Source organism: Chiloscyllium punctatum, chromosome 9 (genome assembly GCF_047496795.1).
Source record: "Chiloscyllium punctatum isolate Juve2018m chromosome 9, sChiPun1.3, whole genome shotgun sequence".
In the NCBI taxonomy this organism is placed as follows: Eukaryota; Metazoa; Chordata; class Chondrichthyes; order Orectolobiformes; family Hemiscylliidae; genus Chiloscyllium; species Chiloscyllium punctatum.
This window is the reverse complement of record NC_092747.1, coordinates 89,520,803-89,545,861: the sequence shown is the minus strand read 5'-3', so window position 1 is coordinate 89,545,861 and position 25,059 is coordinate 89,520,803.

Here is a 25,059-nt window from a genome sequence, read left to right as displayed (position 1 = left end):
TGGCTAAGGCTGTTTTCCCTGGAGCATTGGAGGCTGCAGGGTGATCGTATAGAGGTTTATAAAATCATGAGTTGTATGGATGGGGTAAATAGAAGAGGTCTTTTCCCTGGGGTGGGGAGTCCAGTACTAGAGGGCATAGGTTTAGGGTCAGAGGGGAAAATTTTGAAGGAGACCTGAAGGGCAACTTTTTCATGCAGAGGGGTGTGCCCTCAGTTTTGAAAATCTATTAGTCAATTATCTTTTATTTTTCTCCAAGGGTGTCTAATTCTCACATTCCAATAGTGTCAGTTTGCCGGCTCTCTGGTATAATGCACAAAGTCTCATTGTTTATCACACAATTCATATTGACTTTCAATTTCACCCATTCCCAATGTAAGTTTGAATATGACATTTTAACTTGGAATCCATCCACAACTGAACCCATTATTTTCCCTATTCAGCCTTTGTATAATTTGAGCACTTGTTGGTAATTTATTTTTTATTTGTATCTCCTTCACTGGTCAGACCTTCTAGATGTCTTCATCTGAAATTTTAATCTTGCTTTTTATTTCGCCTTTCTGTCATTCTTTGTAAGAATTTGTAATACAATATTTCCACCACACATTTCCATTTTGGTATATTCTCATAAAATATCAATACATTAAAGGTAGTATATGTTGTAGGGAGAAATATCAATGAGGAGTCTTGAGTTCTATGTTCCATAACACAAATGATTGTTATTCTGTTATCATATATGTGGGAGAGGCCAGAGTCCTCTCCAAATCTGCCTTTTAATGTTGGGCTCAATTAATGCTCTTAATAACTGCTCAGATTGGAGGTCCATGATGCTCTGGGTTCCCCAGTGAAATACAATTTTTTTCCCCTTTCGTATTATAATAATTACATGCCACATTGATGTCATTGTCAGTTACATGTCCCTATTCTATACATCCAATCTAGTGAACATATGATCAATGATGGACAATGCTATGGACAGCTCTAGGCCCGCACATAATTTCAGGATGTTTACCAGATACCTCCATCACCGGCCTTTGCAATCTTACAATGCTTTTGACAGTTTAATTTCATCCTAGAAAATTGCCAGCTACCAATAACCTAAATAACCTAAATAATTTCTTATCAGTAAGAACTCTGCTGTACTAAAGTTATTTGAGAATTTGTAAGGTTAGGAAGGATATTAATTTCTAACAACTATTAGAAAGTCTTTAAAATCAGCTCTAATATGATGTTACAGTGACACAACTGACAAGTTGAGAATGACCCCCTCTCACCTCAGCCTGAGAGATCAAACAAACAATCCCTCTGAATTGCAACTTCAGTTTACAACCTCTACTAATATGTTGTAAGTGAATTTTAAACTGAAGTTTCATTTTTAAATAAATCATTAATGTTTCTACGCTAAACACTTCCCATTACTAATTATATTTTCTTAATAAAAAGCTTTTATTTGAATTCCACTAATGAGGGTGAAATTCAATCACTTTACAACTTTACCAAGCTATTAAATGAAACTTGTTTATATTTCACAAACAATTAGGGGACATAACCACATTTTCACTTTGCATTCTGTATCTGTCACTCTTCCCTTGATCTTTGGAAGTAAGAATTTCTTCACATTGTCTACATTTGCACTTGAGTTTCAATTTATCTTTCCCTAGTTGTGACCTTCCTTTTTACAACTTTCTTCTGCCCTTCTCTTGTGTCAATGGCTTTTTGGAGGTTGTATTTACACGATTTACCACTTTATCTTCCCTAGTAATGCATTGAGCTTCTTTATTAGCTGAAGACATTTGCTGAAGGAATGCGACTAACCTTTTCACACTAATTTATTATTTGCCTTTCTAATTCTATAATTACCTAAATAGTTCAGAATAATGTAGGATCAGACTTTTCCTTCAACATTTTAACTAAATAACAAGCTTGGGACTGCGATGAAACTAGACCTTTCAAGAATGCCCCTTATTAAAATGCTTATATGGTTAGAACTTCCTGTTACAGAAACCTGTTTAACTTGCCTAATGTTTCTTCCTATCCAGTATATCAAATGGAAATCACAAGTCTAGCTGGAACATTTGTACATATATAAACCCTCTTGGCCATCTTATGTTAGCTAATAAAGCCCCAAGCAACCACATTCTCAATGCTACATTATAGGCCACTACAACACCATATATTTCTGATAGTATTTGATAGAACTCAGTGTGCCACATGAAGTGGAGCTGGGTCATTGCTTTTTGTCACTTGTGTAAATGATTTGCAGAAGACACCAAAAATGGTGGTGTAATGGACAGCAAAGCTTACCTCCGATTACAATGGGATGTTGATCGATGGGCCAATAGGTTGAGGAATGGCAGTGTTTAATCTAGATAAATGTGAAGTGCTGCATTTTGAAAAGGCAAATCAGGGCAGGACTAAGGCACTTAATGGTAAGGTCCTGGGGAGTGTTGCTGAACAAAGAGACCTTGGAGTGTAGGTTCATAGTTCCTTGAAAGTGGAGTTCCAAATAGACAGGGTAGTGAAGAAGACATTTGGTACTTTTGCCTTTATTGGTCAGTGCATTGAGTATAGGAGCTGGGATGTCATGTTGTGGCCGTACAGGACATTAGTTAGGCCATTTCTGGAACACTGTGTTCAATTCTGGTCTCCCTGCTATAAGACAGATATTAAACTTGAAAGACTTCCAAGGTTGTTGCCAGAGTTGGAGGGTTTGAGCTAAAGGGAGAGGCTGAATAGGCTGCTGCTATTCTCTCTGGAGTGTCAGTGGCAGAGGGGTGACCTTATTGAAGTTGATAAAATCACGAGGGACATTGATAGGGTGAATTACAAAGGTCTTTTCCCCAGGTAGGGGAGGTTTTCGGTGAGAAGGGAAAGATTTAAAAGGAACCTAAGGGACAACTTTACTACAATGATGCGTGTATGGAATGAGCTGCCAGATGAAGTGGTGGAGGCCGGTACAATTACAAATTACAAATTACCCATTTGGATAGGTATATGAATAGGAAGCATTTAGACAAATATGGACCAAATGCTGGCAAATGGGACTAGATTAATTTTGGATATCTGGTTAGCATGGATGAGTTAGACCAAAGGGTCTGTTTCCATGCTGTACAACTCTATGACTCTATAACTCTTCCCTCTTGACAACAATGAGTCAGACTTGGATTTAAGGAATCTTATAATTGCTGATTTGTTAATGTCAATTTTGTATTCATAACTTAATTTCTGAGGTTGTTCAGTTTTATCTTCCGAGTCTGCATGGTCAAAACAGAATTTTAAATAACGCTGTTGAGTTAGCCCTCACTCTTTGTATTCTTAGAGGCAAGTCCATTTACTTTTTCCTGGCAGTTATAAATTGTCATATCTGCTATACTTATAGTCATTTTTGTTTGCTTTCTTCAGTACCTCAATGTCCTATTTGTAATGTGAAGACTACATAATCGATAATACTCTTAAACCTTGTGAACCTGTGGCACTGTGACACTGAAAATATCTTGACCAGAAATCATAAGCTGTCTCTTTGCAAGAAAGAAACTCAATGGGTTATATTTATTGGAAGCCTTGAGTCACACCAGTAGGAGAGCTGTTGAGAACCCAGCGTCACTTTTTTTGGGGAGAAATCAAATTAAATTAAGGGCAGTGCTGTGTCTTTTCAGGGGTCAGAGATCCCAAGGAAGGAGCTCATGTCTTCTTAGTGCTCCTACAAACAGACCAACAACTCTTTATTGCTCGCACTGGAGCAGTAATTGCTACCATTTCAAAATTCAGTTAAGAGGCAGGATGCCCAGATGAGTAATAGTGAAGAGTGTGTGGGGTTTTGCACCTTCTTGATTTCAGGTTATTGAATCAGTCACTGAGTACCTTTGTGGCAAGACCAATGCCTGACAGTTGGTGAATATCAGTGTTAGCAGGATGAGGCCCAAAGTTGGACAATTAATTATTTGTTGGCTGTTTGAGAAACCCTCTAACCCTCTTGCTGCTTAAGCTTAATTAGTACAGAGAGTCTCCCTTCTAAGTAAATGCCTGTTCTTTCCAAACTCACGACTGGCCACCCATTGGTACATTTGCTCTCTGATGTGACAGTTGTGTGTATTAATATGCAATCAATCCCAGATCCATTTACCACCCAAAAGATTTAGTTCAGAACCCTGCTTGCAATGCATGTGCTTGATATTGGCACTAACCATGTAGATCAGCACTATGTTTATCGACATTAAAGCTCCTCTGACAGATATAGGCACATTTCCACATTAATCTGATTGTAGCAATCTTTCTCACAGAAGGTTCTAACAGGAGTACAAATCGTTGTACTATACATGAATTTACAAACAGTTGCCTAAAGCCTTTGTCTAAATCATTAATATACATCATGTAAAGAGTAATGGTTCTAATGCTGATAACTTATATGATTCTACTTGTAACTGATCTCCTCACAGAACAAATGTCATTAATAACAGCCTTCTGCCTATGGTAATGCAATTCATTATTTATCTAAACAAGATCTTCTGTCCAATCCTGTAGGACTCTATCATATATATTTGTCTATTGTTAGAACCTTGTCACAAGCGTTTTTGAAAATTCAAGTGTAAATTTTCAATCACTGCCTTATCTACTAATCTATCGACGTACTCAAAACTTGAACCGGGTTGTTGAGACATTACTTTATTTTGCAGAAATTATATTAAGAGACTTCAATAACTTTATTATTCAAGTTATCATACTTTTATCTTTAATGATCCTTCAAACAACTACTCCACAGCCATTGTGAAATTAAAGAGCTTGTAATATCCTGATACTGGACATTTAAAATATTGATGTTATTGCAATATCTCTTCTTCAATCCTGGGTAGATTGCCTGATAAATATACTACCAGTGCAAACTCTACTGAGCATCTTGTATCTATGAGATGTACTGAGTTAGCTTTTCCTCACAGATGAGGTAGTGGGATGCTAGAATTTCTCTTTGAGCTAAGGATTGAAAAGAGAAATCACCATGTGACCCTCATTTCTGTCATTTTTTAATGATCCTAAGAGAATACTATCTAATTTCTCTGACCTCTTTATGAATGGCTTGTGAGGTTGGACCCTTGGCAAAAATGGCAGAGGAAGACATTGGATGGGAGATGGACATCTTCCCATAGTCATGCAGACAATGTGATCAACAGAATGAAATTTGCAGTTCAAACATTGACTGGAAGCCCAATTCAACTATATAAGTTAAATTAAAAGCCACAACATACCTCTGAAGCATTTAGTACACTTTGGGAAGGCTGGCTACTGCATAGTTACAACTCACTGGGGTAGCATGTTGGAATTAAAACCCAACGATTTCCAGAGACATCATAAATATTTTACAGAATTGCACGGAATTCTTCAATGTTATTTTCTTTTAGACCAGGGTGACAGAAAGCACAGATCAGGTTTCTGTGCCTAACATGATTATTATTTATTACAAGTAAATATGTAATAAGAGAAAGGCACTACAAGAAGAATGCATCATCCCTGGATATCTAAAGTTAAGTATCCATCAAATTGGAAGAAAACTATGGAATCTTCCAAAGATTGGTAAGACAGAAACCTGGGTTATTTTAGAAGGATGGCTTAGAAAAGAGAAATTTGAAACTAAAGATTAATTAGTGCAAAATAAGACATTTTTTTTAAAAAAACTAAGCATTTCTATGCATATAGAAAAAGAAAACAGAGAAAAAAAATTCCAATCAGGATAAGATCTAGAATTTGTTTCGGAAGCAAGGAATAAGTAAAGACTTTGCATAAGTATAGTTTCCATGGCAGAAGATACAAAAGCATCCAAAGAACAGCAGAAAATAAATGGAACAAGGGGACAAAAGAACTTCAAGCAACAACTATCAATAAGGAAAAGGTACTAGGAAAAGTACAGTGTCTTGGAGTCTGACAAGCCTCCTGCATCTGATGACCTACATTCTAGGGTCTCAAAAGAAATGCCTGCAGAGATAATGGATTCATTGATTGTAATCTTCTAAAATTCTCTAGATTCTGGGAAGGTACCAGTAGATTTATTATTAGCATAGATAGTGGATTGGCTGATCAACATGAAATAGATAAACAGGATAAATGGTAATTTTCAGGTTGGTAAGTTGTAACTAATAGAGTAACACAATAATCAGTGCTGGCCCTCAGCAATTTAGGGGCAGCATGGTAGCTCAGTGGTTAGCACTGTTGCCTCACAGCACCAGGGACTTGGGTTCGATTCCCGCCTCGGGCAACCGTCTGTATGGAGTTTGCACATTCTCCCTGTGTCTGTGTGCATTTCCTCTGGGTGCTCCGGCTTCCTCCCACAACCCAAAGACATGCATGTGAGGTGAATTGGCCATGCTAAATTGCCCACGGTGTTAGGTGCATTAGTCAAGGGTAAATATAGCGTAGGGGAATGGGTCTGGATGGGTTACTCTTCAGAAGGTTGTAGGGGATCTAATCTAATCTGTGTTAATGACATAGATAAAGAGAGTAATAATGTTGTAGTCAAATTTGTTTTAAAAAATACTAAGTAGGAAAGCAAGTTGTGTAGAGTCCACAAAGAGTTTGTAATGAACTATAAAAGTTATATTCATTGTCAAAGATTTGTCAGATGGGTATTACATGGAAAAATACCCACTTTGGAAGAAAAGTAGAATTGTACAATTTTTCAAAGAGTCATGGCTGTTCTGTACAACAATCATAAGATGTCAGCATACCAGTTATTAAATAGACAAATGTAATGTTTGCCTTTATTTCTGGGGAATGAAACATAAAATTAAAGAAGTTTTGCTAGAACTGTGCAGAGCCTTCCTAAGAATACACCAGGGCTACTGCCTACAGCTTTGGTCTCCTTATTTAAAGATGGATGTAGAACATTAGAGGTAGTACAGAGAAGGTTCACAAGCTTGATCCATAGGTTGACTGGATTACCTGATTTGTTCAAGGTTTGATCAGTTTGAACTTATTGAGGTTTAGAAAATTAAGATACGATTTGAGTGAAACATGCAAGATTCTTTCAACCTTATTACTGTAGATGGTGGGACAGTCCATAACTAGGGAGAAATTTATTCTCTGAGAGTCATTAGTCATTGGAATTCTGTTCCGCAGAGGAGAGTGGAGGCTGTGTGACTGAATCCACTGTTAGAATCAGGTGATGAGTGGATAAAAGATTATACAGTCTTTCCACTCATTTTGTTGTAGCAGTGGCTTTTGAATTTAACAATGCTGCATTTGCAGATTCAACGTACTTCACTATGTGTCAGGCAGATTTTCTTAAGTTAAATGCATAAGGGGTTAGTTTTATTATGCTGAATTTAGGGAAGGTAAAAATACATTCTAAAATTCTGCAACTATGTGCACACATTAATTAAATGTGCAAAACAAAAGTTCAAATAAATATTACAGAATAAAGATAGTTAACCTTGACAAAGTTATCTTTCAAAATAATCAAACAAATCGAGATTTCACTGTTCCTGAAGGGTTGGTTCTCAGTTATTGAATTCATTTTAATGTTGTAGTTAGTATGTCTTTTTTACTTCTAGGAACACTGCTGCAGAAATACAAAGGATTTCCTTCAGTCAAAATTCCCTTTCTGTGAACAGGAATGAAGACACAACTTCAAACCTCAGTGAACAAGGTCTAAAACTTAGATGGAAGATTGGATGGAGAGGAGGGGCTGCCTTTCCTTCCTGCTATGGTGCATCCTGCTCTTCTGCTAACACACACCACAGAAAAACACATATAGCTTATATGATGTGACTTCACTCCAGCTTGAAAGTAGAAGTTAAACATTGGTTCCGAAAGGAAATGGGTTAATGAGCTTATTAAAGAGTAGATATATGGAATAGCTGATTTTCCAGCTTCTCCAGTACATAACATAACCATTAGCCAAAGACTATGCATCTTTGGCCAGACAGTTTGGATTCAGTTGGGCTCGAGCATGTTCTCCTGCTTTTCTTGGTTATTAAGTCTAGCAGGTCATACAAGCTGCACATTGTAACTGTTATGTAACTAACTACAACTTGCTATCAAGGAAAAGAGACTTTTATGTTCAGAATTATTTAGAGTCTCATGCTCCACCACAGACTATTTCCCAACCCTTTACACTAGCATAGGAAGGAAAATTGGTTCTACCCTAAACAGAAACCAGCAATGGTTGGTACCTGGGTACCACTATTAGAACAATAAGTTCATAACCAGCACAACTTCCCTTAGCTATTGGTTAGGTTTTTTAAAAAAAGTTCCAGCAATTAAGACCTAAATGTTTTATTACTCCTTTTAATTCCACCATTGCTGAGATATGGAGAAAGTGATTAATGTCTCTGAGAGAACCCATTGTCTATAGGCCACTGTTGAAATCAAGGGGTGTAGTGATAGAATTTCAGCTACTTTTAATGCAATTCATTTCTATGGTTGTAACTAACTCTATCTTTCAGCTAAAATTGGCTTTTTAAAATGTTTACTTTGTGAATGTGGTGGTAAAATCAAGAAACAAGTATTTGTAGAACACATCCTCATGACAACATTCAAGGCCAAGATAAACAGAAGATAAATAATTGAGACAAAGATGGTGAGTGCCATTAAGACTGGAATTAGGCCACAGTTAAATCAACTATGATGTTATTATGAGATAGACCAGGCTAGGTAGTAAATATGGGCTATACTTCCTTCTGTTTTTATGTGCATATTATCGTCTTTGGTCCCACAGTTGGCTGTAATGAGGTTGCCTTATGTTTTTGAAGTCAGTGACAGACTATGTCAGTTATATCTAGAACCACATCCATGATATTTGTGAAAAGAATTGTGATTAACTGTGACATTCCCCCCTTAATCAGCAGACTTTAGCTTGGTATGTATAAATCCATTGGTTAAGGCAGAGAGTGGGGGTTGTGCACATTAACAATTCCATCACCATGAGGTGAGTGGGTGATCAATGTGAAGAAATTTGGAAACAGTTCAGACAACTTTTGATTTCTACAATGATCCATATAGAAGCTCTTAATCTGGAAGGGCACATTGTGAATTTGACCCTCTTTCAATTCATGAGCCCACAATTTTCCTTTATTGTACCGGACAAACAATCCTGAGCTCAAGGATTAGCCGTGTGCCAGAATTATTCATTTCAACATGGGACTTTGCATCAGAAGTGTCAAAGATGGAAATTTATTGAATAATTAGACCGAATACTTAAATCAAATAGTCTACGAGTAAAGAAAATTCTTGAAATTATGAACCAAGGAAATGGCATCTTCAATGTGATGGAATCAGAATTTAATCAAGATAATGATTTATGGATTTGGGAGTATTAATTGGTTTCTCTGAAGACAGGGCAAATGCAGAGGTGATGTTAACTGATTATTATAGAAGTCATGCTTCATCCTAAGCAATATAGTTCTTCAGATCTCGTAGATAAGTAAAACAGGCTGAATTTATTTCAGTAATTGATTTATTACAATTAATTGTTGTCTAGACCTGAAGATAACTGAAGTCCTTGTTATTTTTTCCTTGTAATTTCCATAATGTAAGATTTTTATTATAATATTCTAATTTTTAGAACTATGTGTTTGAAGTAATATTTTAGAATTTTGCCTCAGCAATTATTATAAATAATCCAGTTTGAATTCTCACCTACTGATTTATATGACTAAACAGTTTATTATTGAGACTTAGAATTTGAGTTGTTGTAGTTATATGTCCCATGGGAAGAATGGACTGGCATGATGTCTGCTAACCTGAAAAGTTACAACATTTCCTTTGCACAGTCAATTTTCACAATTGAATTGGTTTGTTTATGTGAATTAGTGAAATAGTTCTTACTAAAGCAATTTACTACTATCTGTATGAGTGCAAGTTATATCTACAAGGATATGTTATTGTTCAAAATGAAATCATGTGATTTGTCTCGGTGTATATGCCTCCTGTTACAGAGATGAAGTGACAATGAGTGATTTTTGCCCTGAGGCTAAACTGAGTCTTTTTATTGGCTATTTCTTAATAAAATACAAGAAACCCCCAGAATTAGACGTAACAGTTTTTCAAAGCTCTGCTTGATACTGAACCACCATTACTTCTATGGTGAAATTCTTTTGCAATAGAGGTCAATGTCATTTCAGAGGCAGGAGAGGAAATACCTCACCTGTGCTGTCAACATTCAATGAATCATAGGACTTTGTAAAATTTAAAAAAACCTTTACACTGTCTTTGCTTGCCATTATTAAGTATATTCATCATTTTACCAATACTTTCTACTTAATTCACAGGTATAGATTGCTGTTTTGTAATACAGAAATTGAGTACTCCTACAAAATGACTTATTGTTGAAAGTTTTCATCTTGCACTCAGCAAGAATTCCAATGTAAAGGGGTACAATATTGTCTTACAGTATGACAACAGCATGCTGATGGGTTGTGGTCTGTATTCTGATCGTTTGAGACCTTATATGGAAAATGTGGCAGGTAGATATTAACTGACAGTTAACCGGCAAACCTTATTTAAAATTAATCCAAAAGATTGACTGTGGTCAATATATTGCCCCAAGTAAGTATTTTTAGTCAACCTGTTCAGAAATGTTAGTATACACTTCTGGAATAAATGGGGTTTGAACCTAGGTCTCTTGACCTAGATATAAGAACACTATCATGGCTCTGTAAAATCTCCAGTATCTATTGCTCTAAGCAATATACAATAGAAATTGCTTGTTTTGTTCAGTTGAAACAGGCACTGTGTATATATGCTCTTTCTGTCTGCAAAGGACAGGACCCATTGTAATAATATACATGACTTCCTGTACACGCATGCTCACCTGACAATACTAAATTTGTTGCCAGTAGAAATATTGAAAAATCAGGATTATTTTGCCAATGTTACCAATTACATAAACTTTAAAAATGTGTCTTTTTTTTTCAGTAATGCTCAAATACTGATAGCTCATACCTCATTCAGTCAAGCAAAACTTGTTGCTATAAATTAAGAAATCAACCTGGATATTTTTATGAAAGGAGTTTTATATCTCAAAACCTTACAAATTATAACAAATGGTTTATAAATTTGTTTTAATCATATGTACAAGATACAGATTTTGTGAATATAGTTTATGAGATAAGCTATCTTGAAATAGATTTTATGACTGACAAAATGATTCAGCTCTGTGGAGCATGCATGTTGGAATCTACTGCTAAGGCATTTTGGATTACTATGAATCCATCAACTGGTAATATTTTCCACTGGTGCTGTTTAATCATGATCATGGGGAGAAAAAAAACTTTTATTTCAAGTAAAATGACAGAAAGTTAGAAACAAATGTCAAAATGCATTTTCAGGGAATGCTGCTCCATACTGTGAAAGAAATGAACACAGAATTGACAGATGTTTGGCAGAATCTATTTGAACCTGAAAAATAAAGAAAATATGACCAGTACACTTCACTGCTCATGTACCCAGTAAAAGTTTAGACTAGGTGATGACAGGGAGAATGGAACAATCCAAGGTTGCACTATCTTAGAGAATGCTTGCTACATCTCCAGTTGACTGCAGCGCAACACATCATGCTGTAAGTGGTTTGTATGGCAGTATACCTTTGGCTTTGGGGCTATTCAGTACATTGGAGAAATGGCAATCCTTGTCTCTTCTGATAGCTTTTAGCCTATGACGGTTTCCTCTTGCCTTCTGAATCTGGTTTCTGTAATTTCTTTTCTTTGTAACATTTTCCATAATGCTGTTCTCTGTAAATGTATGTCTATTCTATCCTTTCATCACAGTCACTTGCATGAGGAATAATATCACTATATACAAAGATATTGATCAACATCTCATGATCACCTCAATTCTCATTGTACTGCAATTAGGACCTTCAGTTGGGTATGCCCCAGTGAGAAATGAAAGTCATTGAACTGCTTTGTTCATGATCTCCTATGGCCTTATTTATTGATGTAATGGCCATTTTCCAAATTTAAACCAAGCAAGTTCATTCAGTAAATGAACATTTCACTCAGAAATGAGCAAGTCTTCAGCCCTCGGCAAGCTATGAACCGATGTTATCTGACTTGATTTGTTGCAGCAACTGTAAGGCTGTGGCATACTGATAATGTCATTGGTTTAATAACTTCAAACTCCCGACCAGTTCTCTGGTGATCTCACCCATGGCAGATTATGAAATTTCAGTTCAATAAAAATACACAATAAGAAGCTCGCTTAATGGTGACCATGTAACCATTGATGAGTGTCATAAAAACCCAACTAGTTTGCTAATGCCATTAAGGGAAAGAAATCTGTGTCATTATGTGACTCCAGAACCTCAATAACTGCTTCTTAACCGCTCACTGAAATGAACCAAAATCAGTGAGATCAAGGAGTAATTGGGGATTGATAATCAATACTGGCCCAGCCAATGATGCTCACATCCTGGAAGTGAATTAAAAAGAACTTTCTAAACTTGTCAACATAGATATATGTCACATTGTAATTAAAACATAATGCTAGCTGCAGTTAACGAGTTAATTATAAACATTTTCTTGAGCAAAGAAAAGGATTCAGAAATATAATAACCCCAAGAAAAATATCTAAATATCACATCAAACAAACACACAAAAATGGGTACGAAACTTCAAAAGGCAAAAGCATCGAGTTCAAAAAGTAATTTCAACAATAGACAGTTGAAATAGCCTTAGAGTCCTTTAGGTGTTCATCGTTAACCTGTTTAATAGTGGGCTGAGAGAAACACAGAGTGAGAGCAAATCTGCCAGTTCTGCTGCTATTAGCTCAACTTGTACTTTTTCCATCTCTCTCCTCTGTCCCAAACGTAGTTGCCTGAAATGCATTTCATTTCTATGTTCTCATATCTGGCTTCGTTGCTTTTCACAAGTTCAAAAATATTGAGGTGAAACTAATTACAATATATGAAACTTATGGAAATTTGGAAATCGAACACAGAGAAACATAGATAAGAGGGGGAGTAGCCATTTAAGCCATCAAACTTGCTCCACCATGCATTATGATCATGACTGATCATTAAGCTCAATGTTCTAATCCCATGGTCCCCTCATATCCTTTGATCCATTTAGCAACAAGATGTATATCTGCATCCTCCTTAAAAATACATACTATTTTGGCCTCAACCACATTCTGTGGTCTCACATCTCTCTAGGTGAAGAAAATTCTCCTCATCTCAGCCCTAAAAGATTCACCTCTTATCCTTAAATTATGATCATTCTAGACTACTCCATGATTGGGAACATCTCTCCTGCATTTAAACTGTTAGAGTTTTATAGTTATTTGAATGCAACAAATTCCACATAAAATAGTTTTTGAATTACATTTGCTCCTTCAAATTCTCTGGAGGTAATTTGGAGGATTTTCAGAAGTGGTATGGTGAGCTTTTCGATTTTGCATGCCATGCTGCTGCATTCTCAGAGTGAAGATAGCAGCTTTGGTGAACTGTCAACATAAATGCAACAGCAGTGGTGGCTGTAGACACCATTCATCTTGGTACTCATGATTTAAACAATGTTAACAAGGCAATGGAAGGAGTCTGTGGAGAAGGGAAGCTCATTATGAAGGTCCAACAATGTGGGTCTGAACTCTCCCATGTTTTACAACAGTGATGGAAGTTTATCTCGCAGACCAACCAGTGCAGCCAGCATTTTGGTGCAAATGGTCAGCAACATTCTCTCTTATGCTGCTCTGTTGAGTTTCTCATCTGACTGCACTGTAGCAGGACACATCTGCAACCTCAGATATCAATGAGCTGGCAAACAAGTCATTCTATATCCATGGTCTTAGTGCAGCACTTTGATTTAATTTGATGTATTATTGTCACATGAACCAAGATATGGCGAAAAACGTATTGCTTTGCATGCTAACCAGACAAATCATGCCTTGCATAAGTACATTCATGCTAGTAGCAAACATTATGCTGATCTTAATTTTGAACTAGCATCAAAAGTGTATGCCATGTCACTATCTGATTCCAGGACTCTGAGTTTCAAATTAAATTGTGTGACAGTGCCTTTGCTGTTTTCCTTCCTCAGAGCGCTGCTGGGACCACACAGGGGGCAATTCTTGGGAGTTTAAAATAGATACTTGGAATGTTAGGACGATGAAGGATGGTTTATATGAGACTGACAAGGGCTCCATGTTTACACCATCTCCAACCATCTCACTGTACCTGAGAGCAGTTTGAGGGAGAGCTTGGAGCTGAGAAATTGTTAGGGCAGGAGCATTCCAAAATCTGCAATAGTTTCAGCAATATAGACACCACAGATTTTTGTTGGAGCCTCCTGATGTGCACAGCCATCACCTCCAGACAGAGCAGGAGTTGCAGATGTCATTGTTCTCTGTCTTTATCTGCCTTTCATTGTCTGTCATCTTGTTTTTTGAGACCAAGGACAGAATGCCAATGGTTGTGTAGCAGTGTGAGGATGAGATGACTGGCAATACTGAATACCTGGTGTATGGAGGCACTGAGAAATGGACAAGAAGGTGGAAGAATTGATAAATGCAAGGTCTGAGATAAATTATCACAACATCAGCTACGAGCTATAACTGTCATGGATTGGTGCTACTGAGTGATTAAGATGTCATGTATTGAATAACATGAATTTGATAGAATAATGAGAAAGTCATTTAGAGTGATTTTGTTTTCATAGAAGTCATAGAATCCCTATAATGTGGAACAGGCCCTTTGGCCCAATAAGTCCACACAGACCCTCCGAAAAGTAACCCACCCCCCTACCCAATATTTGCCCCTGACTAATACACCCAATCAACACATCCCTGAACAATATGCATTTAGCATGGCCAATTCACCTAACTTGGATCGTGGGAGGAAACTGGAGTACCCACACAGACACTGGGAGAATGTGCGCACAGACAGATGCCAGAGATTGGAATCGAACCCAGGTCCCTGGTGCTGTGAGGCAACAGTGCTAACCACTGAACCATCATGCCGTCCTTTCATTGACTCAGCTAAATAGACTTCTTGTGGCACCGCTACATGATTCTTAAAGCCAGATGCCAGGGATAGAATCCCAAAGCTGCCTTGAGGAACTCCTGACTCATTACAGAACCATCATCTCATTCATTTTATCTACGTTCACCACTAAGGGCTCCAGTGCTAAATCTGTGATCCTCAGAACCTTCGCTCGAGTGTTCCAATTAAATCTTGCTTAATCATCTCTCCAGAAATGATATAGAAGGGTTCTCACATCACCGATCCATGACTCAAAATACATTGGGGCAGTTGGCAATTCCGCTTCCAAAAACCAACGAAATGTGCAAGAAAATCAATTGTGGGCATGGTCAATCAGAAAAACATTCCATTTAATGAATAGATAGAAACTGTGAAGAGTTGCTCCCTCAAGAGCAGGCTAGTTTTCTCCCATGCTGTCTGCTAATAGATTCACTATCATCATTAAATGTGACAGAATAACAGCCTGCGACTGAAGGAGCAGTGGGCAGTTGGAAAAGTAAGTGAAAATAGTGAGAGAGTTGCCAGGGGAGATGGGGCCTTGGGTTTCAGGGCTTTAACCATGAATTTGAGATTTTGAATTATTCAATTCTGCATCTGCATGTGTTTAAATACCCCACACATTAACAAATACAGAAGCTATTATTACCACAGGATTACATCTCACTAACCAAAAAAAGAGTTTGTAATGATAAAAAGGAAACAGCAAAAATCAACCTGAGCCCTCAAACAAGATGTATTTGTATAGATCTCAATCAATTAAGTTGACTATTTTTATCTCATAACATTTATTTCTCAGTTTATATATCATCCTTGAATTTTTTTTCTCTTCCTTCCTTTTATCATATTGGAAAAGGACACTACTCTTCAAATCAGAGTTGCCAGGAGTATGAGCTGAAGAAAATGACTAATGTGTTAAAAGATTATCACATGAATTCATCTTGTGTGATCTGTTCATTTTTGCATAAGCAGCTAAATAGTAATAACTTTGATGATACAATTAGTACCCATGGGGGAGAAATTCACCCACTTAATTTTTGTTTTTGGTAACATTTCACACACTACCCTGATTTCCCAGGGAACATTCAAACATGCCTGACTCCCCACCCCTACCCAAGGAAATTAAGGTAAGTCTGCATAACAAAAACAGTGCTAATCATATGACTTTTTCCTTTCTATGTGTTTGCCTTATGACTGAACAAGTCAAGAACCTAAAGGATGAGAATAAATAATTATACATCTAAACCACATAATCTAGCTTTGTTTAATGTTGTAGCTTGTCAATAGAATAAGTCCAATTGTGTTCTACAGAACATTTCACAGGGCACTGATCTTTAAATAAGTATTTTTGAAATTTAACATTCTTTAAGATTTTTTTCTCAGAATAAATTGTTTCTACATTAATTTCTTCCGATTAACATTCTCTTTCTCATCACTAGAGGCCACTGGTGTATAGTTATACCATGGTTTGGAATTCTCTGGTTAGATATTCATAAACAAAAATTTGAATATGGATTATGTTAGAATGAGTTTTCTTTCAGCAAAATCTTGCCCAAAGGTAATGAGCTTTCTAAGATGACTCTGAGCAAATTTTGTTTCCAATGAGAGGCAAATGGTAATTGTGAAGCGAGGAGGGAAATTGACCCTCAGACACCCGAACCTCGAGCAATTTGTTTGTCATTTTAATTGGTGGGACCTACTTTTAGGTAGTTTCTATAGCTCATCAGAATAGATCACATCTTTACTTTTGTAACAGTATTGCTCTTAAATCTGACCTGAAATAATCCTGATATGGTGAGGAATGGGGTATTATATTAATGTTTGGGACTGGCCTAACTTGCAACATATCTAGTTAGTTGCTCATTGCACTCCAGGAATGAAGTCAACCGAAGAGGAAATGAGAGAAGTAGTCATTCAACCTGATATCCATTTCACAGTTTCTCCAGAAGTGAGATTGCCTCCTTCCTTCAATTGGTGAATTATTTACTATGAACTCAATCAGCCATTGACAGATGTAATAAAATATCATCACAGCATAATCTGTAACTTAGTAAGATCCCAATCCTATGAGGAAGTTCCATAAGCAAAAGTATAGTAATGATTATCCAAGTCACTGAAAAAAAGGGCAGGATATATAAAAATTTAGGTGAAGCGAAGCTCGGAATATGAGGTCAGAGAAAGAGTGGGACAAGCACTGACCATAATCGTCCCCCTCCATCCCACCCTCTCAGGTGGTTCATAGCTGATGTTGTACCGCATGAACACTGTATCTGTATCCCTTAGTTCTCATGAGAAAGGAGGCAAGTTGTGACTTTGAATGCTGCACTTCTTCCCTTGTCAGCTTCAATATGAGAGTTGGCATTGTCAATTCCCCTACAATGTTTACTGAGGCAGACTGGCTTGCTTGTAGACTGGCTTGCTTGTAAAGGCAATATTCTTCCAACAATCTAAATGATCAAAAACAAGGTAAAAGCCTCATTCAGGAGTTGGGAATTTTTCAAGAGGATAGTTCAAAATGTGTTGACAACTTCACATGTTAATACATAGTCATGAAAGAAAAATTACCTTTGTCTTTATTGTAGTGGTTACAAATAAGACTTTATTCTTTGAAAGGTAATTTACCATTCAGTTGAATAGCATTGTGAAAGTAGAGGTGTTCAGATATACTGGAGAATGGATAAAGTGTTGTTCACAGGGAAAAGTATTCCCTGTGATTTCATACTTAAATTAATTGATTCAGACCTACTTTAGATCTTGAAAAAAATGGTTAAGTTCTTTCAGAAACTTAAGGACTTAGACTGTTAGCTCATTGCAAGAGCTGAATATATTAACAGTCTAACTCAGTCTAACTATTAGTCTGACTCTAACAGTCACGCAAAGGCGTTCCATTAGGAATGCTCGGTTGAGTTCTAAACCCCACCATTTGATTCAACTAAGCAAAGGTTGTTAACATATCATAGGCAGTGTGATTTTATGATGGTTTTATGATTTATTTTAAGTGGTTTTTGAATAACTTTTTTTCTTGATAGTTTCAGGAGAATTTCAAATACCTCCGAACGTTATGTTGGATTTGAACATAGTGAATACTGATTATATTAGAGGTGGATGAGTGGACAACAAATAAGAAGTAGACAAGGATAAAGAAGTAGGTCAGGCAGCATCTGAGGAGCAGGCAAATCGACATTTTGGGCAAAAGCCCTTCATCAGTATTGAGGCTGGGAGCCTTGGGGGTGGAGAGATAAATGGGAGGGGTGTGGGGCTGGGGGGGAGAAGGTAGCTGGGAGTGCAATAGGTAGATGGAGGTGGGGGTGGAGGTGATAGGTCAGAGGGGAGGATGGAGCAGATAGGTGGGAAGGAAGATGGACAGATGGGATGGGTCATGAGGACAGTGCTGAGCTGGAAGGTTGGAACTGGAATAAGGTGGGGGGGGGGGGGGGGGAAGTGAAATGAGGAAACTAGTGAAATCCATATAGATGCTATGGGGTTGAAGGGTCCCGAGACAGAAGATGAGGCGTTCTTCCTCCAGGCGTGGGGTGGTGAGGGAGTGGTGATGGTGGAAGCCCAGAACCTGCGTGTCCTTGGCGGAGTGGGAGTGGGAGGGGGAGTTAAAGTGTTCGGTCACAGGACGGTGGGTTTGGTTGGTGCTGGTGTCTCTGAGATTTTCTCTGAAGTGCTCTGCAAGTAGGCATCCTGTCTCCTCAATGTAGAGGAGACCACATCGGGAGCAATGGATACCGTAAATGACATATGGAAGTGCAGGTGAAAATTTGATGGATGTGGAAGGCTCCTTTGGGGCCTTGGACAGAGGTGAGAGCGGAGATGTGGGTGCAGGTTTTGCAATTCCTGCAGTTGCAGGGGAAGGTGCCGGGTGGGGAGGGTGAGTTGTTGGGAGGGCGAGGACCTGATGAAGTAGTTGCGGAGGGAACATGGTGTTTATGGAAAGTGGATAGGGGTGAGGAGGGGAATATAACTCTGGAGGGGGTGGCTGTTTGTAGGTGGTGGAAATGGTGGAGGATGATGCGATATATACGGAGGTTGGTGGGATGGAAGGTGAAGGCCAGATGTATTCTGTCCTTGTTGTGGTTGGAGGGGTGGGATTTGAGTGTGGAGGTGCGGGATGTGGATGAGATGTGCTGGAGGGCATCATCAACCACGTGGGAGGGGAAATTGTGGTCTTTAAAGAAGGAGGCTCTTTGTGTGTTCTGTGGTGGAACTGGTCCTCCTGGGAGCAGATGTGGTGGAGGCAGAGGAATTTGGGAACAAGGGATACAGGAGGCAGTGTGTGGAGGTGCAATCCAGGTAGCTGTGGGAGTTGGTGGGTTTGTAGAAAATGTCAGCGTTGAGTTGGACAATGTTGATGGAGATGGAGAGGTTCAGGAAGGGGAGAGAGGTGTCAGAGATGATCCAGGTGAATTTAAGGTCAGGGTGGAATGTCTTGGTGAAGTTGATGAGCTATTCAACCTCCTTGTGGGAGCACGAGGTGGCGCCAATGCAGTTGTCAAGGAAGCAGAGAAAAAGGTAGGGACTGGTGCCAGTATAACTGCGGAGGATGGACTGTTCCACGTAGCCAACAAAGAGAGAGGCATAGCTGAGGCCATGCCATGTCCCATGGCTACCCCTCTCATCTGGAGGAAGTGGGAGGATTCAAAGGAGAAATTGTCAAGGATGAGGACCAGTTCAGCCAAACGAATGTGTGTGTCAGTGGAAGGGTACTGGTGCAGACGTTGGGAGAGGAAGAAACGGAGGGCTTGGGGGCCCTGGTCATTGCAGATAGGTGGTGTCCTAAACATATGTGGGGTGTACCTGAACCGGGGAATAGGACATTATCAAGGTTTGCGGAGATGAATTCGGTGGGGCAGGAGCAGGCTGAGATGATGGGTTGGTTGGGGTAGTCAGGCTTGTGGATCTTGGGCAGGAGGTAGAATCGGACAGTGCGGAGTTCCCGGACTATGAGATTGGAAGCTGTGGTTGGGAGATCCCCTGAGGTGATGAGGTTATGTATGGTCTGGGAGATGATGATTTGGTGATGGGAGGTGAGGGCGTGGTCGAGGGGGCAGTAGGAGGAGGTGTCTTCATGTTAGTGCCTGGCTTCAGTGGTCAAGGTCAGATCGCCAAACTACCACTGCACCACCTCCCTCCCCCCACCCCCCCCAACCTTTGCATGCTAGTTTGATGGTGAGGTTCGGGGTTGGCGCAGAGGGCTGTGCATTCTAAGGGTGAGAGTTTGGAGTGGGTGAGAGTGTTATACAGGTTGAGGCTGTCAATGTCTCAGCGGCAGTTGGCAATAAAGAAGTCGAGGGTGGGTAACAGACCGGCACGGGGTGTCCAGGTGATGGGATGTGTTGGAGGCAGGTGAAGGGGTCCTCGGAGGGTGGACAGGAATCTTGATGGAAGAAGTAAGCTCCGAGGTGGAGACAGCAGACGAAGTGTTCGATGTCACAACGTGAATTGAATTTGTTGATGCGTGGATGGAGGGGGATAAAGGTAAGGCCTTTGCTGAGGACTGATTGTTTGTCCTCAGTGAGGGGGAGGTCTGGGGGGATGGTGAAAACTTGGCAGGTCTGGGAGGTAAGACCTGGTGTAGATGTGGAGCTGGGAGTGGGGGTGGAGACTGTAACTAGAGTGGGGCATGGTAGTGGGGGGTGGGTGATGTCATTTACAAAAGTGATGCTCACCCTGGGGTTCTGGTGGGGCTGGTGACAGTGGGATCCGTGCTGGGGGTGGGTGGGGCATGTCATCGGTGTACAGGTGATTTGTGTAAGTGAGGGCAGAAGTAGTTGCAACAACGGCAGCTACGGGTGTGGTGGTTGCGGAAGTGGCTGCGGCAGCAACCACCAAGTGAAGTCACGGAATGTGTGGCATGGTTGATGTCAGCAGGGATGGAAGTGGCTGCGGTGGTGGCAACAGAGGGACTGAAGTGTGGTTCCGGTTGGGCCTTGCATTGATCTCAGAAGTGGCGAATCTCATAGCGGTTGTGGCGGCAGTTGTCTGGTTGGTGGTTGCAGCAGCTGTTGTCTGGCCAATGGTTGCAGTGGTGGCATGAGCAACCATGGCTACAGGCTGTTGGGTGGCGGGGATGGAGATGATGTCATCAATTGCCACGGTGAAATTGGCTGGCACGGCCTCATGGCTGATGGTGGCCAAGCAATTCCGGAGGCTGGTGGAAGCTTCTGAAATGGTCGAGGGACAATGACTACCTCCCAACCGCCCCACCCCTCCTATTTATCTCTCACACCCCTGAGGCTCCTAGCCACATTCCTGACGAAGGGCTTTTGCCTGAAACGTTGATTTTCCTGCTCCTTGGATGTTGCCTGACCTGCTGTGCTTTTCCAGCACCTCACATTTATCTAAATTAAACTCCATCTGCCACTCCTCAATCTATTGGCCCATCTGATCAAGATCCCATTGTGCTCTAAGGTAACCTTCTTCACTGTCCACGACACCTCCAATTTTGATGTCATCTGCAAACTTACTAACTGTAACTTTTATGTTCACATCCAAATCATGTATATAAGTAATGAAAGGCAGTGGCACACCACTGGTCACAGGCCACAAGTCTGAAAGTCAATCCTCCAGCACCATGTATGCTCTGCCCTCAAACCTCTTCATTACTTCTTCAAAAAACTCAATCAAGTTTGTGAGACATGATTTCCCATGCACAAAACCATGTGGACTGTGTCTAATCCATCCTTGCCTTTTCAAATATGTGTAAATCCTGTCCCTCAGGATTCCTGTTATAATAAGGTAACTTCCTTTGCTCTCTACCCCACCTCTAATTTTGGTGTCATCTACAAATTTACTAACCATACCACCCGTGCTCACATCCAGTGGACCCAGCACTGATCCTTGTGCCATACTGCTGGTCATAGGTCTCCAGTCTGAAAACCAACCCTCCACTATCTCCTACCTTTGTGCTAATTCTGTATCCAAATGGCTAGTTCTCCTTGTATTCCATGTAATCTAACCTTCCTCCAGCAAGACCCATGACAGAAGACAGTGCGGTAAACCAAGAAGATCTGCCTGACCTACAAGATCCTAGTTCAGCAGGTAATGTCCTTTCACAAATGGAGAACGCAAAATAGAGTAAATATTCTGGGAATTTGGGAAATGATCACATGGTGATTTTAATAAGGAATATTTTGTTGATAAAATCAATTTGAACCACTCATTGAATTCTGAGTCCCTTTGTCTGCCTTACCAACATGCACTTGGATAAAGTATTCTTAAATGGATGAAGGAGCCAAAGTACCAATAGTATTGGCATCCCTGGATAATCTTCGAGTGTTTCTACAACCTTAGAAGTCAAGCCCCACCCATTTTGAAGTCTTGAGCATCTAGCCTCAGCCTGAATTAAGCAGTCACCTGTCTCACATGATGGCCAGGATTTGAGTGAGTGAGAAATGGTGAAGGTCCCTGACCAGTGTTCGAGCCATAAACCATATGGTTGTACGTTGAGGGGGACAAACAGCCAGAGTTAGTATAGTCTTGGGGACCCTCTGAAAAGAAAGTCTAACATACGTTAGTACAGAATCAGGAACGCACAGAAAATACAAACTAGGAAACTGAATACACAAGATAGCTGTAAGCCAAGATTGAGGTCAGGAACCCACAAGGACACTGAGAAGTAGAGTTAGTGACAGATGAGGCAAGAGATAGTATAAAGAATCTGAGACCAAAACTCTCAAAGAAGCCATAAAGTAACTAATACTTAGTTAGGAATTCAGAGAGCAGTGAATAAAAAGGAAACAAAAGGAGAAATGACATAGTGCCTAGAGTGGGAGGAAGTATGAAGTTGCTAAATAAGACATGGCCTGGGGTGGGGGGAGGTTGACCATTGCAGTGAACAAATTTGGGTGGGACGTGGCAAAGAAAACTAAAGGGTAGCACACTTTAAAGCTCACCAGGGTTAGTATGATAGCCAGCCATGTGGATTAGCTGAAACGTAGAGAATGGGAGAAGATGAAGCTAAGCAAGGAGCTGAAGGAAGTGAAGCAGGAACTGGAGGAAATAAGAGAAATAGCAGCAGAGTGGACCAGAGACGCATCCAAACATGAGACACTTTGGATAGTTTCAGACCCTGTGCGATAGAGCGCATCAAGAGGCACAGCACACAGTCAGTGATCGGGACATAGCCCAAAAAGCTATGGCTCAGCTGACTGAGAAATGCTCAGAGTCCCAGTCCCAGACAGGCAAAGAAAATAGAGGCCTTGCTGCGGAGCATTCAATATGCCAGTGAGAGATTAAAAAATTAAAGTCCCAATGTTTTGGGAACGATGTGTGCATTTGGGACAGTAGAATCAGATGGGGACAGCGATCCATGGAATAGACTGGGGGGAAATGGAAGAAAACTACCATCGATACACCAAGATCAGTGAAGATTGGTGACTCCAACCTTTCCATGGGGGAGTAGATCCTTTGGCGTGCTGAGGATCTTGCCCTGCTCCGATCAACCCACTGACCACAAACCATCAGGATGGTCATTATAGTAATCCAATTACTTATACAATCCTGTTTAATGTGGGACAATTAGTTGAGATAGCAAAACAATCTGCATATTTGAGCCCACTGCTGATCCTCATATGTTTTCGATGTGGTTTGCCCCACCGACAGGAGGTGAATGTCAGGATGGTGCTTTGTGGGCTCATCTAAACAAATCCAAGATGTTTGGGTGTAACAAACAGTGGGTTATATATAGGAAGACAAATGGAAGTTCAGATTATTGCTGCCTGAACGTAGACATCACAGTTGACTGATAGGGTGGGTTCAAAACGGACGCTCAGAAATGGGATATTTGGCTACTAGCCCAGGAAAAAAAAGGCTAGAAATTGAGCAACAATGCCCTGGGAAGGTCATGGGGGCAGATACTTCCTGAAATTAGAAATAAGCTAAAAACAACCAGAAGTGCACACCTACAAATTTACCTAAAGACTACCACTGGACCACAAAATGGGATCATTTGAAAACACACAGGCAAAACCTGTATCCCAACATACATCACAAACTAGTACCATTACTGTTTGACATATCTGGAACCCTATGCCAGTGTGGTGCCTTTCCCCCTTCAGAATTTGACCCATCAATTATTAGGACTGATAACTGGGAATGACATGGAGGATGCCAGAACCAAGCCAGTAGGACATAAGAAAAGGGATATGTTAAATGATTTGGCAACAGTTTATGGAGGAGGAATGTCCACAATCAATACCCTCAATTTGACTAATATGGATAATACGCTCAGGTGTTTAGGCCAGCAAATTAAACAGACCGTGGGTAAAGCTAAGCTGGAAAGTCAGCAAGATTCTGAGGGCTGAGAAGGAAAAGATCAGGTAGACCAAGAACTGGTAACTGTGCTAGAAGGACTATCAACAAGAACATAGAACATAGAAAAGTACAGCACAGAACCGGCCCTTAGGCCCACAATGTTGTACCAAGGCTTAATCCTAATGTAAATGTAATAACCTACGCACCCCTCAACTCATGCTATCCATGTGCATGTCCAGCAGTCACTTAAATGTCCCCAATGACTCTGCTTCCACCACCACAGCTGGCAACACATTCCATGCATTCACAACTCTCTGCATAAAGAACCTACCTCTGACTCTTCTGTATATCTATCTCCTAATATCTTCAAACTATGACCCCCTCGTACCAGTCAATCCTGCCCTGGGGAAAAGTCTCTGGCTATGACTCTATCTATTCCTCTCATTATCTTGTATACCTCGATCAGGTCTCCTCTCTTCCTCCTTCTCTCCAGAGAGAAAAGTCCAAGCCTATTCAACCTTTCTTCATAAGGCAAGCCCTCCAGTCCAGGCAGCATCCTGGTAAATCTTCTTTGCATCCTCCCCAAAGCCTCTGTATCTTTCCTATAGTAGGGCAACCAGAACTGGACACAATATTCCAAGCGTGGTCTCAGCAGGGACTTGTAGAGCTGTAGCAAAACCTCACGGCTCTTAAACACAATCCCCCTGTTAATGAAAGTTAAAACACCATATGCTTTCTTAACAACCCTATCCACTTGGGTGGCAACTTTGAGGGATCTATGTACTTGCACATCCAGGTCCCTCTATTCCTCCACACTGCCAAGAATCCTGTCTTTAATCCTA